Raw genomic sequence first — 9,521 nt, 5'->3', positions numbered from 1 at the left:
TTTTCTTTGTTTGAAACACTCTTTCCTGGAAAGCTGATGATTTTGTTTATTTATTGCCTCTTCTCTTCCCTTCCTCCAAATGTAGTTCTCATAAGAGCCTCCTGCATCTTTTTTTTTTTTTTAAGAGCAAGAACATGGGAGGGGCAGAGAGGAAGGAGGAGAGAGAGAATCCCTAGCAGGCTCCAAGTTGTGCAGAGCCCAAAGAGGGGCTCCATCCCACCAACCTGCAAGATCATGACCTGAGCCAAAATCGAGAGTCAGAGGCTTCACTGCCTAAGCCACCCAGGCGCCCCGAGAGAGCCTCCTGAGTCTTGCTCCCAGCTGTACCCTCAGCCTCTAGACCGGTATCCAAACTCTCAATGGAATTTTTGGCTATCAAGATTTTTGTTCACTGAATGAGTATACTGGAGAAACAAAGAAGATGCAAAATTAAGTCCTCAATTGTATGACTGATAGAAGGATTGAGAGGATCAAATAAAGCCCCAAGCAGTCAGACAACCTGCTTAGGAGAAGTGGGACTTGATTTGGTTCTGAAGAATAGGTCATATTCGGATAAGCAGATCATGGAAGGGAGGGCATTTTTAGCGCTGTGTGCAATCACAGGGGCAGAAATGGGCTCCGCACAGGGCAGGAAGCTGGCCTGGCTGGCTGGCTCTAGTCGTTCACGTTGGTCATAGGGCGTTGGGAAGGAAGTGAGAGTGGTTACAGTGGAGGGTAAGAGGACAGGCAGGAAGGAAAGCCTCAGATTTGAGGGGGCGGGGGTCTCTGGAGCCAAAGGGCCCCAAGTTCAAATCTGCTTCCGTCATTTATCAGCTGTGTGACTTTGGGCAACTTGCTTAAACTGTACCTTCATTTTCTCAACTTTAAAATGCGGAAGTAATAATAGAACTTACTCAGGATAAAATGAGTTAACGTAAGAAAAGTACTTAGAGCAGCATCTGGTATACTGGAAGCATTCCCTGTCTGTTTATTATTAATATAGGGAAAGACGTTGGTCCCTGGTGTGGCAGGAAAGAGCGGGCATGCAGCAGTGGCATACTTCAAAGCTGCTGCCTGGAGTCAGGGGAGTGAGAAGGGCCCGAAGCGTCGGGGGCATTGATGTCCGAGCCCCCTGGGACAGCCAGGCTGAGGTGGGCTGCGTGAGACGGAGAAATACATTGAGCCCAAACTAATGCCTGGTAACGGGAACATTCTGCTGCCTCTAAAGAGAAAGTAGGAAGGTGCAGGTGATTGGTATTCTGGAGGCTGCGGTGAGAAGTGATGGTGAGTGAGGAGAGATGCGGAAGCAGCTCTGTCTGGGCACCTACCGCAGGTGCGACAGAATCGGGACAGGATCTGGACGTTCCCGCATCCCGGCTCCCGGAACTGATGTTGCAGCTGGTGCAGGGTTCTTAAAGGTACCCTCAGTGAGTTACTCAGTGCTGTTGTAAGCCACTTAGTGCTCAATATAGACCCGGTTAAATTATAACACAGGAGCGAGATGCCAGTGCCTTACCTTATGTGGCTGCCTCTGGTTATTAATTTTTAGCTGCCTAAAGTGAGAGTGCTCAACACGGACAACCTGCAAACAGAGAGATTTTGTAAGAACGCCCGTATTCATGCACATAATTTTGTTTCTAGGGACACATTGACCTGGATTTTTTTCTCCCTTATTGAAGAGATAACTTACGAATCTAGTTCTTTTATTGGCTTCCTGAAAAATAACATTGCTTTGGATGAACCACGAGCTGGTGTTCGACTTCTCTTGGCCAAACTGAGACTATGACATAGTTTTAGAACTATTACGGGTCAGAGGAGACATCACAAGCTGTCAAAATTAGAGAAGTTTGTTTAGTTTTTCTGTAGTTATGTTTATACAGTCCTCAGAGGGCCTTTTCTTTTCTTTTATAAAACAAATAAAGAGTAAGACATTCCTGTGTATTTTTACTATTTCCCATAAGAACCATAATCATTTATGTTTCCGATCATTTATGCCGAAAGACGAGTGATCTATAAATCTTTAGTGCTTTTTAAGAAATTCTTCATGTATACACAATTTTATTTTTTTGGCGTGTGTGTTTAAATTATCACCACTCAGCTGGAAGAAGAAAGTACGATTTCATATGTAATTTAGCAGTTCATTTACTTGTGAATATTTCTAGCCTATAACATATTTCTATACATAGACCATCTTTATAACAAATGCTATACAGTACAATACAACAGTGATGCAAAAAGGAATTAATAGACTAGTCTCTTCCGGCACCTGGGTGGCTCAGTTGGTCAAGCATCCAACTCTTGATCTTGACTCAGGTCATGATCTCCCAGTTTGTGAGATCCAGCCCCATGTGGGGCTTTGTGCTGACAGCATGGAGCCTGCTTGGGACTCCCTCCCTCTCTCTCTCTCTCTCTCTGCGCACCCCCCCCCTTATTTGAGAGATGGATGCTCTCTATCTCTCAAAATACACACACATTAAAAAAAAAAGTAGGACTTTCTCTAAAAATCAATCAATTAATTAAATTTAGCCAGTTTTTCAAATGTAAAAATGTATGTAGCCTTTCTTTAAAAAAGATAAGATATTTTCTTTCTATTAGCATCTGGCACCTGGGAGAGATTCCTAACAATAACTGTGTGAATGTTGAGCACATACCGGACTGGACAGCTCACCCTTCATTTGCAAGACTGAGGAGACTGCAAAGGGACGTTGTCTGTAGGAAGCAAGGTGTGACGTCTGTCTCCCTAAAACTGCTGAGCCCATGTCATGTCGCGTAGCTGGCTTGTTTTATCATTCACTAGGAATAAGGTTCTGTCTGTGTTTCTGGGATGTATGACATGTAACGTTAAATTTAATCCCTCCCCCTGCAAACCTCAATTTTGCTATGTATTTCTTTTCACAAGAGAATTTCAGGTTTTAGAGGGATGGGGGAGGCAGGGATAAGGGGCGTAGTGGGTCGAACGGTGGCCTCTAAGAAGATACGGCTGTCTCCCAATCCCTGCAATGTGTGCGTGTTATGCTACTTACTTGGAAAAAGGGTCTTTGCAAATTACGTTAAGGATTTTGAGATGAAGAGAGCATTCTAGATGATCTGGGTGGGCCTTAAATCCAGTGATAAGTGTCCTTATAAAGAGACACAGTGATGTGGGGACATGGGTGGAGTAGAGTGCACGCACTATGAGGTCACAGGCCAAGGAATGCTCACTGCCACCAGAGGCTAAGGGGAGCATCCAAGTTTGGACCTGTTGATGCCTTAATTTTATCCCTCTGGACTCCAGATCTCCAAGAGCAGTATTTCTGTGGTTTTATGCCAGCCAGTCTTCGGTGGTTTGTCACAGCAACCACACAAAACTAATACAGAAACGTTTTCTGCAGTTATTCGGGAGTGGGATATAATTAGATAATAAGGAAATATGCTTTACAAACTGTATGTGGAGTGTAAATAATTATTTGCTGATGCAAATACTGCACCATTCAGTCTTGGTGTGTGATTCATAGGGACTTCAAGGTTGTTTAGAGACTCAGTTACTTCTGTAAATTTTTTAATTTGAGAGAGAGAGAGAGTGTGAGAGCAGGGGAGGGGCAGAGACAGAGGGAGACACAGAGTTGAAGCAGGCTTCAGGCTTTGAGCTGTCAGCACAGAGCCTGATGCAGGGCTTGAACCCACGAACCTTGAGGTCATGACCTGAGCTGAAGACAGACGCTTAACCGACCGAGCCACCCAGGCGCCCCCCAAGCCTCAGTTACTTCTTAGGATACCACATTTTTATAACACCTGAAGAATATCTAGAGGTGTTTTCCCTCCTGATGTAATTCAGTTTCCCAGTTCTCTGATGCTGAGTGGGAACCCTACGATGCAATTCACTCTGACACCAGCTACCTGGAGTCTGTCGCCACAGGTTTAAGGCCAAGGTTCTATAAGATATCCTCAATTCTTTCTTTAGAAGTTTATTTATTTATTGTGCATGCACATGCACAAGGGCACATGGGGAGGGGCAGAGAGAGGGAGAGAGAATCCCAAGCAGGCTCAGCAAAGAGCCCAGTGTGAGGCTCCATCCTGTGAACCGTGAGATTGTGACCTGAGTCCAAATCAAGAGTCAGATGCTTAACGGACTGAGCCACCCAGGCGCCCCCAAGATGTACTCACTTCTGACACCAGTCACGAGTATTGGGTCCCCAGATTACTCCCATTTCTATCCAAGTTGGCCACAAATGTGGGTGTTCCCATAGCTCCCCTCCTCAGATTTGATAATTTGCTAGAATGGCTTAGAATTCAGGAAGGCACTGTACTTACGGGTTTAAATTTACCAGTTTATTATAAAGTACACAAATGAACAGCTGGATGGAGAGGTCCATAGAGCGATGTCTGCAGGGTCCCGAGTATGGGAATCTCTGCCTCCGTAGAGTTGGGGTGCGCCACCCTCCTAGCACACGGACGTGGTCACCAACTCAGAAGCTCCCAGAACCTTATCTATTAGGGGTTTCTAGGGAGGGTTCATCACATAGGATGATTGATGGAATCATTGGCTACTGAGGATGAACTCAATCTCCAGCTCATCTCTCCTCCCTGGGAAACAAGGATGGGGCCAAAAGTTCCAAGCTTCTAACAAGGCTTGGCTTTTCTGGTGACCAGTCCCCATCCCGAAGCTATCTTGGGTCCCGCTAAGAGTCCCTTCGTTAGTATGAAGGAGGCTGCTATTACCCTTATCACTCAGGAAATGCCAAAGATTTTACAAGTTTTGTGCCAGGAACAGGGGACAAAGCCCAAATATCTTTCTATGACCCCACAGTATCAGATTAAGTTTTTTTAAATGTTTGAATAAATTGCGTTTGCTTTGCATTTTTACATGACTGACGGAGGCTTTTGACTTTGAGACTCATGAATAAAATATCGAAAGTCTTTTGAAGTGTGTAAAGTAAGAGGTATACACAGTCCTGGTGAAGTGAAGTGACGTTTCAAACAACCAACAGTGTTTAACTGTTTCCTACTTTTTTGTCTGTAGAGAAATGTTCTTCCCTACAGACCCTAACCATTTATAATATGTTTTCATCACTGAAACTGCATATAGTACTTGTCTGAGAGCAAACCTTAGACCCGTTCTCTTTTTTAGGAAGATACTTAAAATGATCATCCTTTATATAGTTTTGGAGAATAGTCATCAAATCTCTAGTCTGTATATTCTGTGGTGATTTCATGCCACAGGAAGCATTGTTACCTTCCTCCATCTCTGCTTCTTCTAAGGCCGTTATATTAATGCATCGGGGCTGTGTTTACACGGTAAAGAGTCATTCTGGCAGGAAATGAAGTGGTGCTAACAGGAATCAATGCTGGATCCCAGGGGCCAGGAAAGAATTAGATACCATTATAAATATTTGTTTAGCAAATGATAAATCACATGGACCATAAACACAATTTAAAGCAAGTGGGATTTTGCCACTATCTGAATTGTTCTAGATGATTTTTTTTTTGGCATAAATTCTCTGGAGTAGAGATCTCCATCTGGTTAATTACAATCAATATGTAGGTGAAGTGTGATTACAGTGTTTTAGTGATGGGAATGACTTTTCTTCTGTTTAATTTTACAGTTTTATACTTATGCAGAACCAAGACATTTTACATTTTATGAACCTGCATATTCTGATAGTTTTGCCAAGGGTTTTTGACAGTACCGCGTTTTTTAGTTTTATCCTCTGAGAAGTTATGTGTTGAGGAGTCATGTTATACCTTTCTGATTATAAACTACCCATCACTAACATGCTCCCTTGCTTCTAAGATGCGCATTTTCTTCCCTTAAAACAAAAAATTGGAGCGCGTATTTCGATTATGTGGATACCTGGAGTGTTTCTGAGTTCTCTGCCCACCCCTCCCCTGCACGTATTAAGTAGCTGGTGCCCTTTAAATGAGGGGTATTTGCGAACAGAAGAAATGGGCTGACTTCCTTTTGGAAGGTCTTACCAGGCATGTGCCCGCCCCCTCCCTCAAGATCCCAGCAGGGATGCGGCTCTGAGGGCGCCTGGAGCCTGTAGCAATCAGGTGAAGTAGAAGGAGGCTTCCTGGTGGCTGATTAAGTGCTCATTAAACAACATGTTGCTGTTTTGAAACTAGGTACGCACACAGTATTGCGCTTTGTCTTCTCAGCTGCTTTTAATCCGCCCAGAATTAGGAATTGAAGCAGTGATTTAGTGACCTTGGACAGAAAGATCAGAGCAAGGACTTTGTGTGGGTCTCTGCCTTCCCGTTCTTTCTCTGCCATGCCTGAGATGGAGGGAGATGGCTTCTGTCCCCTCTGCTTTCTGTGTGGATTTCATTGGATGACCCTCCATCTCTGCTGAGGACTCACCGTCCGCATTATGATCTCTGCTTTCTTCTCTCTGGAAGACTCTGCAGAATCAAAGTTTCCAACCCCTCTGGCTCTCCCAACCACAATAAACCTCCAAAGCATTCTCTGTGCTTTTCCATGAAAATGAAAATATGAAAATTGAGATATTATTTTCTTTTTAGACTTTCTTCCAAATTCTCATGCTTGTTTTGACTCTGAAATAAAACATTCATTTGCACGGGTTTTTGGTGGCACTAATCCTTTGCTTATTTTTTACTATCAAAACAGCCACTGTTCTTAGGTTAAGATTTTTTTTGTAATTTTAGGCATTTCTTTGGTTTTATGATTTCAGATTCCAAACCAGTTTTTATTTCTATAATTTTAATGATAGTTGTGACATAAAGATATTACTCTTCTCTAAATGAAGGAATGAAGTTTGTTAAAAAGTTAGGGTTTGGTCAGAGCCTTAAAAAATTTGTTTGAGACACAGTCTTGATTATCTTTATGCTCTGCTTTCAATGTGCATTATTACAGACCTTAAATTAATATCACTGGGATACAGTTCATGCAATTTAGGCAATAACTTTCCCAGCAGGCTTGTTTCTTACTTTGTAGCACATCTTTCTTTATTTTCACATCTCTGTGAAAAGTTATTTTAATTCTCATTTCATAGATACAGAAATTGAGGTATTAATTTCTAATGAAATTGCTTGCTAATAATAACAACTTAGTGAGCTATTTTTATGTACCCAGACTTGGTACTAAGTGTTGACATGCATCTTTAAAAGAAATCTCAGGGCGCCTGTTTGGTTCAGTTGGGTAAGCATTCAACTTCGACTCAAGTCATTATTTCATGGTTCGTGGGTTCAAGCCCTGCATTGGGCTCTCTGCTGACAACTAAGAGCCTGGAGCCTGCTTCAGATTCTGTGTCTCCCTCTCTGCTCCTCCCCTGCTGGCACTCTGTGTCTCTCTCTCTCAAAAATAAACAAACATTTAAAAACTTAAAAAATATCTTCACAGTAGTGTCAGATAACACAAGGCGAAACTAAAGCCGCAAAATGAAATATGGGCATTTATTTGCATTTATTTGGGGTCTTAGGGATTGCAGTCAGGAGATAGGGATTTGATCAAAGTTGAACACATGCTCTGGAAAGACAAAGGAATTAGAGATTTTAGAGGAAAGAGAATATGTCCATAAATTGTTTTGAAGAAAAGGTGTTTGGGGCTGGTTTAAGTAGAGTTAAAGTAATCTGTGTGTGATTGGTTGCTAGTGTTAGAAAGTCCATTTGGTCCATTATAACAGAGTAGACGCCTTAGCGTTTAGGTGAATTCAGCAAAAGAACTCTGAGAATTTGGGACAGAATATGTGCCTGAACCGGGCCCGCCTCCTCAATATCCTCCCTGATCCATTTCTTAAAACTTTTATTCATTTATTTTGAGAGAGAGAGCGAATCCCAAGCAGGCTCTATGTTGTCAGCTCAGAGCCCATCGTGAGGCTCGATCTCACGAAAGTGAGGTCACGACCTGAGCCAAAATCAAGAGTCAGATGCTCACTCATCCGACTGAGCCACCTGGTACCCCCACCCCATTCCGTTTTAAATGACACTCTTCGATGTGGTCATTACACTTTATTCTCTGTTTTACATTAACTTTTGAGAAAGACACTGTATTACCCGTGTTAACGTTTTGACACAAGGGAAGAAAGGGAGGTCTTAAGAGGTTAGAAGACACTTAATGCCATGTACCTAGTAAAGTTGCAACCAAGTTCTGTGTCTCCAATGAGGACAGTGAGAGGAGGCAGTGTGTAGATGCGGCTGGCCGTGTTGGGGAGAGATTCTGTGCTGAATGACAGGAATGGGGTCCAGCAGATATGGGCTGTTTTTGGCATGTGGGCGGGAAGCCAAGATGGGACATGGGTCAGTAGCAAATAGGAGCAGAATTAGAAACGCACGCCAGGCTGGCATCCTGGAGACTTGTAATTAACTGAGGACACCCCTCCAATGTGTCTTGTGACTTTGCTTTACTTTGTGACTGCTTGCATGATGTGACTTAAAACAAGGCCATGTGGACACCAACTTAGAAGGTGTGTGACTTAGAAATGCAAATATTTCTCAAATCTGTCAGTTTACCTGGAAAATGAAGGGATTGGATTAGGTTATCTGTAAAGTCCCGTCTAGAATCTGACACCTTAGAGTTTATAGAAATCGTTAAAAACAGGCAAAAAAAATTCAAAATTTCAGATTTGCATTTAGTGATTTCCTTGCTCTCTTTTTCCTTTTTGACCTTTAAAAAAACATATTTTCAACTTGTCTCTTCTAGAACATCATTTTGGATGGGTATTGGGATCAATATTTTTGTAGCAATTCTGTCATAATAATGCAATCCTTTCTTTCCCCCCAGGCCCTGCAGGAGCAGCTAAAGATGCGTAAGTAGTTAATATTATGGTTTTCTAAACTCTTTTTGAGGAAGACCCTTCCCCCCCCATTATTATGACCTTTTGATGTATGTAGGTGTGCCTGAAAAGACATGGGAATATTGGCTGTATTGTGTTAGAATCAAGAATATCATCTGGCTTATAACTAAAGCGGTATTTGAAGAATGTTAGTGTGTTATTATTTATTCCGTTTTAGCCTTTCAGTTGCCCTCGCACTGTAACTCAGAGCTTCAGGGAAGGGAAACGTTTAATTGTGCTTCCTTCCCAACTTATGCCAAGATTTCTTCTAATTGAAAGCAAGTGGTTAGGGGAGAATTAATTAAGCACGTAGCTCCTATGACTATGCCCTCAAGGTAGCTGGGGCGAAGGGCTGGAGCGAGCAGTTATCAAATGCATACTGAATCGTTTGAAAATTGAAAATTAGATTTATTTTCTTACAGTTTATTCATTTTGAGAGGGAGAGAGAGAGCAGAGAGAGAGAGAGAGAGAGAGCATGAGCAGGAAGAGGGGCAGAGAGAGGAGAGAATCCCAAGCAGGCTCTGCACCATCAGCCTGGAGCCTGATGTGGGGCTTGAGCTCATGAACTGTGAGATCATGACCTGAGCTGAAATCAAGAGTTGGATGCTTAACACTGAGCCACCCAGGTGGCCCTGATAACTAGATATTGGAGTGAATGTATGTGACCATTCAACATAGTCGATATTGAGTTGATCCTTTACACCGCAGGGCATCTGATAAAGGGGCATCTGTCTCCCTCGGAGAGGTTTCTGTAGCTCAGGAACCTTCCCGTGT

At 42.8% G+C, this 9,521-nt stretch overlaps 1 long non-coding RNA gene across 1 annotated transcript; it reads right to left on the bottom strand.

The window, feature by feature from the left end:
• Nucleotides 1-987: 987 nt before the first annotated feature.
• Nucleotides 988-3,094, bottom strand: LOC115305640. The gene is made up of 4 exons (XR_003914908.1): nucleotides 3,003-3,094; nucleotides 1,670-1,807; nucleotides 1,496-1,561; nucleotides 988-1,201 (listed from the first exon to the last, which is right to left on the bottom strand). It is a non-coding gene; the product is annotated as an uncharacterized LOC115305640 (long non-coding RNA).
• Nucleotides 3,095-9,521: the final 6,427 nt, after the last annotated feature.

The sequence above is a fragment of the Suricata suricatta genome, chromosome 10 (assembly GCF_006229205.1).
Source record: "Suricata suricatta isolate VVHF042 chromosome 10, meerkat_22Aug2017_6uvM2_HiC, whole genome shotgun sequence".
NCBI classification, from domain to species: Eukaryota; Metazoa; Chordata; class Mammalia; order Carnivora; family Herpestidae; genus Suricata; species Suricata suricatta.
The sequence above is the reverse complement of the archived record's forward strand: the minus strand, read 5'-3'. Positions and strand labels throughout refer to the sequence as shown.